Here is an 8,471-nt window from a genome sequence, read left to right as displayed (position 1 = left end):
CCAAATAACTTATAACATTCCAGTAAGACGCTTGGTATTCCCCAAATATTTTTTTGGCGCTCAACCTTAACGCCTGCTTCGCCATAACGTCAGTTTAATGCAATGATGCATTCTCAAATGCACCAACGAAGCCCTTATGATGACGAAAAACAAACAATGTTAACAGCTTGGAAAAGGACTGAATTATGCAACACAGCTTGTACTCTGCTGTAACACCCATCGATGCGAATTCGCTGATGACTTTGTCAAGAGCGACCGCCTTCACCACCAGCGGGGGGAGCTTGACTTTATTTGCTGTCTGGGTAACGGCGTTTACATTTTCGACCGACGCGCCCAAATCGCCTACTTCGCTGTTGTTTGATGCGGTGTCACACGCGCGAAGGCTCGGTTCAGTGCGAGCGCTTTTCACTGCGCCAACACCGCGTGCAGCATTAGACGCTTGCCTCGAAATTTTAATGCCCCTGGCAATGCGTTCGTTTTTTGCAGGACTCGAGCCTGCCTTCCTCTTCTTCTTGCTCATCACACCCTACGCGAAGCGTCTAATTTATCACGCGGAAAGAAAATATGAATAACGCCAAAAACGAACTGAAAAAACCACACGACGATATCCAAGTTGGATTACCACTGGTGGGGTCCAATCTTAGATCGAAGCGCAGCGAAAGCAAAGTGAACTGGATTGCTCAACAGTCCGATGCCGAATGAAAGTTTGCCTCAGCGAGATCCACTGTTTATACTCTAGGCAAGTATTCCCCTTCAGTCTTCTACCTTTTCCTTTGTTCACGGAGACTTTAAATCCTACGATTTCCCCTCCGTTGGTCGTCGATAAGTTGCTCGTTATTGACATCTTTGTTCGGGAAAGCACACGGGAAAATGGAAACGCTTAAAGTTTTCAGGAATTTTAGCCATCTACAAACCAGGGGAATCTAATGTATAGCATATTAAACAAATCTTACGGAATTTCCGATTCGTTTAGTATGTAAATCGCCAAAATCCGTTCGCGACAAAAATAGTTATTAACGTTAACTTTATTTCATAAAAACGTGACCTGTTTTCTGATTTGGCACCCTTAATGAAAGACGTAGTTCTACGTCAAAAAGCTGGATGTATGGGTGCCACACGAGTTGACGCAATCTTTTAGACTGAATCAACGCCTGCGATGCACTGCTGAAACGGAACGAACTCGACCCATTTTTGAAGAAGATGGTGATTGGTGATGAACAGTGGATCACGTACGACAATCTAAAGCGAAAAAAGTCGTGGTCGAAGCGCGGTGAGCCGGCCCAAACCATCGCCAAGCCCGGATTGACGGCCAGGAAGCTTTTGCTGTGTGTTTGGTGGGATTGGAAGGGAATCATCCACTATAAGCTGCTCAACTATGGCCAGACCCTCAACTCGGTTCTCTACTGTGAGCAGCTTGACCGTTTGAAGCAGGCGATTGACCAGAAGCGGCCAGAAATGATCAATAGGAATGGTGTTGTTTTCCACCAGAACAACGCTCGGCCTCACATGTCTTTGAAGACCCGCCAGAAACTACGGGAGCTCGGATGGGATGTGTTATTGCACCCACCGTATAGTCTGAAACTGGCTCCAAGTGATTATCATCTCTTCCGGTCTATGCAAAACGCTCTTGGTGATACTAAGTTGGTCTCAAAAGAGGCTTGCGAAAACTGGTTGTCTGTTTTTTTGCAAATAAGGGGGGGGGAATAGTGAAGTTGCCTTCTAAATGGCAACAAGTTTGCGAACAAAACGGCGTATATTTGACTTAAGTTGGATAATTTTAAGTATGTGAATGAAAGCGTCAAATTTCGATCAGAAATACGACATTTCTTTTTCCCCAACCCTATATTAAAAAGTAAAAACAATATTTGAAACAATGAAAACGTATGAAACAAGGTAGATCAAGGGGTAGTAAATTGAAGAAAGAATGACATTGACATATGAATACTGTGTTACCAATCCAATTGATTGGATGTGTACCAATAATTTGTTGATTGAAAATATCTTTCCCAAAAACAAATTCTAAATTTTAGTTACCCGTTACCCTTGGGTCTCTTTTGCCTGAAAACCTCGACAACCATAAATAACTTTTTTTTGCAATGGTTCACTTGAAGATGGATATTTAGAGTTCCTCTCAGTATTTTTGTTGGATACCTTCAACCCTTTGCGGTCGTATTAAATTTGGACATGGGCGTCGTATTGGTTGGAATTATTTTTACTTGAAAAAAGCAATGATGTAAAACTTTGTAAGATTATATGCGGTATATGTATTATTTATGAGATTAAATAAACAGGATAATTTTTTCATAAACTCCAGAGAAAGTGTGGTGCACAAAGTACGTAACGATGAAAATCGGATTTTTTACCCCCTCTACCCCCTTACGTAACGCAATTCCTATCTCCAGCACACAGTAGGTAACACAAGCTCGACCCTCTCCCCTCCCTTCCCGCGTTATGTGATTTATGCACGACGTCTAAGTATTTGCTGAAAATGTCTCTTAATGCGTTGTTTTGATATGAATATGTTCTATCTTTCTCCTTCGAGTGATATATTTCGAAATAGTCCCCAGAATTCAGTACTGGTTTTTCCATGTATCACAAAAAATATTAGTTCAGCGTCTTCCGCCTTTCATCTTTCTGTTTGAACATAAAGAACAGTGCTCTATACACAGTTCTGGAACATGGATATTTTCATTGAGCCTTCCTCCAACCGTTGATGACAACTTTTGTTTATACTAAATACCGCTATCTATTATTCATAGGAGCACTGTTTTGATTCGTGGATAAGTTCACTATACATTACAATTCGGTTAGGTGCGAACTGATATAGTGTTGCATAAAGTATTAGATTGATACACGTCCTTGCTGTGGTGGCTGAGAGCAGCGGTTCAAAAGTTACTAATTGTCTTAAATGACTGTATTCGGCAAAATATTGAAAAAAAGGAATTTCCAAACCACCATTATTCAGGATGACAACCTTAATCGTGAAATAAAAGAATGCGTGTCTAAATTTTTTCGAGAAGGAACGAATAAACTACTGGTTTTTTTTTGTAGATCTGTTTTTCACGTCAAATCAGCTGAAAAACAACGGAATTTGACGCACTCTTCATTTTTCATTTTTCAAAACTTCGTACATAAGATGAGAGCTACCCAAAATCACAATTATTATTACCCTGCGATCAATTTCAAATCAGATTATTCTCCATAATGGCATACCAAAAGTTCGCGGAATTTATTCAGGAAATGAAAAATACAAGATTGTACATCAATATCGATATTGTCCCCTTTAAAATACGCCCCATCGATTGCAACGAACTGATGTCAGCGCTTGATCCAATCCTCAAAACATTTATTATATTCGATTTGGCCATCAGCGCCATCTTCAATTTTTTCATTATCTCGTCTCGTATTCTGAAACGTGGTTTCTTGAGTCGTTCGAATAGGAAAAAGTCGCAGGGAGCCAAATCAGGTGAATAACTGAATAGCTGAAGGGCATTCGTTTCGTTTTTAGCCAAATGTTCACTAATAATGATTGATTTTGCAAATTTTGCAAATTGTACAAAATCGAGGCACGAACAACAGTAGATGTATTCAATACAGCGTAACTTTTGAAATGTAAAACTATCACACTACAAATTTTCTAGAATGTTAATGACAGATGTGCCAACCCACAAAAAAAATAAAATAGAAACGTGAGACTGAGAGCGCCACACGGTGGTGATTCCGGGAACTTTTTGATCAAGGTGGTATTAATAAACATAGAGCACTTTTTTAAAAAACGAAACGTAATTCGAAATCAGGATGTATGATTTAAATATGATGTAGAGCAAAATTGATGAAAAATCAATGAACTATTCAGGAAAAACAACATTTTGAACACAACTCCAATAAATATTACTCGAAAATTAAATTTAATATTCGAAACCTCAAAATACCTCCCCTTCGATATTTTTTTAATATATTTTTATTAGGAAACCCTTTCAATCCTCACCATAAGGGAGATATGAGTTTTAAAGAATTTGTGAAATTTCAATACTTTGCGAGGTTGTAACCATTTGAAAAAAAAATGATGTTAAAAAAAAAATTTACACTTACATTTCTACATCAAAAACTATATATAACATTTTATTTTAGGACTTACAATCACGATAATATACATACAAACATATTGTTATTAGAAAAATTCTTTCCCTGTAACAGTACCTTTTTTCCAATACCCATACATTGGTTTTTGGTTTTTTGTTTTTTTGGTTGGTATAATTTTTGTTCATCTATTCATATATATATATATTTTTTTTTTGAGAAAGAAGTATAATTCTTTTTTACAGATTTCGAGCATGCAAAATTTAAATGACCAATGTCATTACATCCTGAACGTTTCACTGCAATCTGAGATAGTGCTGCCAACTCATAAGACGAGCGTCATTAAGAACAAGTTAATTTTTTTTTCTCGGCGATTTTTTATATGAATAATTCTATTTGTCAAAGTTATTTTTAAACGGTTTTATTTAGCTTGCCCTGTAATCTGTTTGTATGTTTGTATGTTTGTATGTTTGTATGTTTGTATGTTTGTATGTTTGTAACATGTTTGTCTGTAACTCTGACCCACATTAATAGAAATTTGTCCCCCTTTCTATTGACCGATTGATCTGAAATTTGGAACACACCTTTATCTCTGTAGTCATTATAAAACTGCGTATTTCATTATCTTGAAAATCCAATTTCCAAGATGGCAGCCGCTACAAAATGGCGGATCACATATTTTCTCAAAACCTCATCGATATTGGTTTTCCAAAAACCCCATCAAAAAGGGTATCGAATGAAAGGGCTTGACTAGTAGAATACGGTTATTTAAGAAAAATGTAAATTCAAGATGGCTGCCACTACAAAATGTCGGACTATATATCTTCTCAAAACCTCATTAATACGGGTATTAAATGAATGGGCTTGACTAGTAGAACACGGTGTCTAACCACCATAGAAAAATTTATTGTATCCTAAAACCCCCATATGCCTAATTTGGTTCCATTTGCTTGATTAATTCTCAAGTAATGCAGAAATTTGTGTTTCATTTGTATGGCAGCCTCCCTTAGAGAGGGGGGGGGTCTCAAACTATCATGAAAACCTTCCCCGGCCCCAAAAACCTCTACATACCAATTTTCATGTCGATCGGTTCGATTAGTAGTTTCCGAGTCCATAAGAATCAGACAGACAGGAATCCATTTTTATATATATAGATTAGTTGAGATCTATATTGCAAATAGCACGCCTTGAATATATTTTGGGAGTCCAGCTCAAGTGTAAACACTTGCACCTCTATACAAATCAAAAGAATCTTTGACTGCTTTTCGTCTGCATTGCCTGAACGAAAAACGAACCCGAAACTCCGGAATGGTATGTGCGACCACTCGGCCAAGGCTTTCTTTTTCAGAATTGTAGTCGTTTTATCGGGTAGGTGAAGTTCGAGTGTTGCTTAATGGTTAAAAAATCAACCATTTTAGTTTCCTCCGTGGAAAATCCGACACCAGCTTGACAGTATAAAGTCATCTTTATCGCCAGCACAACCATTCGACAATTCATCGTTCAGGATGGTATGCATATATGCCCGATGCTCTGCACCAAGTCTCTCTTAGTCAGGCGAATGTTTCTGGCTAGACTTCATCTATATATCAATGCAAATGTGAAAGTGTCATAACCCCTCCAAAACCGCAAAAGTTACATATGACGCGACATAATACGATCAACAAAATACAATTTTCGCCTACACAGCCAGCTCGACGACGGCAAATAGGCAATCGTTCTGGAATAATTATTTTTCTAAACCCTGGTAGAAGTTTCTAGGAAAATAATTGCTTAAGCACAAAATAGGCTTAAAGTGGGATTTTCGGCGAAGCCCAAAACTCCCCACTGCATGTTTCTCGTGTGGCGAATTCGAGGCCTATCTTGTTTGCAAAGAGCTACCCCCTTCTCATTGATCTTCTTCTTTTTTTTGTTTGGTCTGCCAGCGCCTCGACGTTCACCACCCACCACTCCCGGGCATTCCAGCCATTCAAATTTTATCCATTAAAAGATTAGCCCCGGTTGAAACTTATTCCAATCGGCTTATGCAAATTTTTACGCTTCTATTCCGAACGGAACGGTGCCGGCAGTTTCCAGCTGTCGACGCGTGAATGCTTTGCGCCTTGCATTCTGCCTTTTTTTTTGTTAAATATTTTTTACTCCAAGCTAAACGATGCCTAAGCCAAAGTTAGCCCATCGCTTATGGGACTCCTGCGACCAACGTGACGTGAATCATGCAACTATCCGGGTACTGTTACCAATACCAAAAGTGACATTCTAGGTGGTACGAGGTATGATGGCTGAACACATTTCAGCGGGGATTTCAATGTCTTAATGCTACACGAAGACGATCCAGCCGGTGGATATCAAGGGTTTCATCATTGGTTCATGTTTCAAAAAATCAATTTGATTTAACTACAACAAAACCCTTGCAATTCTGAAGCGTTAAGCTGAGTAGAATTATACTACCTTTTCTCTATGCATCTCAATATGCGCTCTGTTTAACGCTTTGTGCATTTAATGCGTGGCAATTACAATTGATCCGGAATATATATCGCCTACGCGAATTACAACGGAAACACTTAAAATGCACGACGAAGGGATTTGAAATCACATGTTATGAAAATGAACCTTATGCTGTTGGTCTATGTTTCTCGGAGGGAAAGTTACCTACTAATGTAACCCGTTCCCTTGCCGTCTCGATGGATTGCAAGATGTGATGCAGCGAACGTGTTCTCAGAGCATATAGTTATGTATGAATGGAGCATGAAGTTTGTGCGATATTGGCATATCTCGTCGGAAACGGTAGGTTCCCCCAATAACGAAGGCTGTGAGGCAGCGGCACTGAAACAGGTGGAGAGTGAGTGTGATACTTCTGTACGCGAACATTAACTGAGTTGAGTTTGAAGCGTATCATGGTAAAACGAAACGCGTGGGATATGAATTGGCTGAGAATGATGTCACCGTTTGAATAAAAACCCACACCACGACCGTTATCTTCCACAGTTTGACTCGTTATCATCGGTACATATAGACGGCGATAAGGCCATGCTATGAATAGATTACAAGAGTATGGAATATGTTGTATTGGCTACATAGTCACTTGTTAATATGTTGTTAATACGTATTGTGCAGTTCTATGAATAATTCTACCTCGTACAGTGTAGTCTTGACTTGTCGTGGGCAATTTCTTGTGGAAGAAACGGAAAAGGGCGTTATAACAATACGCTAATTATGGTTTATTATCGCGCATTCATATGTTCTGTCTGTACAAATACTTGATTCTTCAACGAAATACCGCTTTGGCGCCAATTGGAACGATCCAGAAAAAGACAAACAGTTTCAATCCTAAGCTATACTATAACTATAGAAATTAACCGACGTACCGCACTACCGTTCTACGCATAGTTGTCCCACGTTACATTTTGACAATTTTCACTTTTCTTCATAAAACGATGTTTTTATCCCCAATCTACCAGAAAAAAACACAAAAGACACAAAACACAAGTTATTGATTGTTCCCAGTTTTTAAAAACTCCATCAAGCTCAATTGTCCCATGTTGATATTCTAATCATAAATGTCCAACAATGAATTTTTAAACCCGTAATCAAGCTTAAGTGATTCAAATGAGGGGAACATTCCACATTTAATTAGACAATAGTTTACTGCTTCTGAAAAAAAAACAGTGTATTGCTAAACTGAAATGTGTAAAGCTCCTGGTAGACAAATCTATATCTATAAAAATGGATTTCTGTCTGTCTGTCTGTCTGATTCTTATGGACTCGGAAACTACTGGGGCCGGGGAAGGTTTTCATGATAGTTTGAGACCCCTCCCCCCTCTCTAAGGGGAGTGCTGCCATACAAATGAAACACAAATTTCTGCATTACTAGAGAATTAATCAAGCAAATGGAACCAAATTAGGCATATGGAGGTTTAAGGTGCAAAAATGTTTCTATGGTGGTTAGATACTCTTACCCTTTCTCTTAGGGGGAGGGGGCTGCCATACAAATGAAAAACAAATTTCTGCATAACTCGAAAACTAATCAAGCAAATGGAGCCAAATTTGGCATGTGAAGATTTTAGGGGCACGAAACGTTTCTATGGTGAATGGACACTCCTCCCCCCTCCCTAAGGGGAGAAGAGGGGAGAGGCCTGTCTTTATTCTATCATATTTTCTGTATCAAACATTTATTCCATGTAACGGATAAACATGTTATTTGCAAGTGGTTGAAAAATCTTGAACGAGAATTGTGTCTGAAAATAATCTGATTTTATAATGAGTTTTAGTAGAAGTACTAGGAATTTTATAGTAAAAGATTAATTCAACGGGGTCGTTTAGAAGATTAATCAATAAACAGTTCTTCGATTGGACTCATGAACTTGCGCTTAGTAAAAAAAACGTGAATGTTTGAA

At 38.5% G+C, this 8,471-nt stretch overlaps 1 protein-coding gene across 2 annotated transcripts in view; it reads right to left on the bottom strand.

The window, feature by feature from the left end:
- The window catches only part of LOC129767287 (irregular chiasm C-roughest protein-like), a 434,835-nt gene that overhangs the window by 377,908 nt on the left and 48,456 nt on the right, over positions 1 to 8,471 (bottom strand). The window lies entirely within an intron of this gene.

This window comes from Toxorhynchites rutilus, chromosome 1 (assembly GCF_029784135.1).
Source record: "Toxorhynchites rutilus septentrionalis strain SRP chromosome 1, ASM2978413v1, whole genome shotgun sequence".
NCBI lineage: Eukaryota > Metazoa > Arthropoda > Insecta > Diptera > Culicidae > Toxorhynchites > Toxorhynchites rutilus.
The sequence above is the reverse complement of the archived record's forward strand: the minus strand, read 5'-3'. Positions and strand labels throughout refer to the sequence as shown.